This window comes from Microtus ochrogaster, chromosome 1 (assembly GCF_000317375.1).
Source record: "Microtus ochrogaster isolate Prairie Vole_2 chromosome 1, MicOch1.0, whole genome shotgun sequence".
Classification (NCBI taxonomy): Eukaryota; Metazoa; Chordata; class Mammalia; order Rodentia; family Cricetidae; genus Microtus; species Microtus ochrogaster.
In genome coordinates, this window is record NC_022009.1 from 90104615 (window position 1) to 90105572 (window position 958).

The window sequence follows — 958 nt, forward strand, 5'->3', positions numbered from 1 at the left end:
ACAACCAAACACCAAGAGGAAATAAGTTCTCTGAAGCTCACTTTCCCTATCTATAAAACGAAAAGAATCATGCTATAAAGGATTGCTATGACAAATGAAATCATGCTCATAAGAGGCGTGGCTACATGGGAATTCAACACGTACCTTAAAAATTGTTTGCTAGTCTACTTTTGCTTCTACTTGATAGGCACAGTATTCAAAATCATGTCAGATCTGTTTGGGATCTTCAAATTATAAATGTCTTGAACCCTGCTTCTTACATATCTTTTGAGGTGCTTTTTTTCCTCCTCTGATAATGTTCAACCCCTCTCCAAGTCCTGGCCACTCACTCAGAACACCGTTTCTTTTCACCCTGCTTGCTAGCCTCTTCTACACAGAAGACAATTGCTTGTGGTGAATCGGCACACCATCAAAGGCTGCTCGGTCCTTCCAAAGACATCTTTCCCTGCTTGTCAACATTGTCCTTTCTCCAAAAGCTCTCCATCATCTCCCAGGGCCTCAAAGCCTTTCGCTACTCAACAGCTCTTTCTTGCCTTCCTTGAGAAGATGGAGGTCCTTTTAGGCAAGAGATTTCTCCTCTCTCTCTCCATTACTTTGTTCAGCAGCCATGTTTTCTTCTCAACTGTTTCTGAGGCTAAGTCTTTCAGCTGTTCCAGTTCCCATTTGCTCCATTTTCTGGACTACAGCTTCACAGACTGAACCTCCTTCTACATCTTCAATCGCCTCCACAAGAGTCTACCAAATGCCTATTCCTTTCCTGGTTCCCTGTCTAAACACCAAGCAGCCACACCTTCTCTTCAATCTTGTCTTCCTCTTCAGCTTCTGTATTTGCCTTTTTCACCTAGGAAACAGCCATGGGATGAGTGGGGTAATACACTTCTGCATGCCTGTGAGGGTGGGGTAATATACTTCTGCATGCCTGTGAGGGTGGGGTAATACACTTCTGCATGCCTGTGAG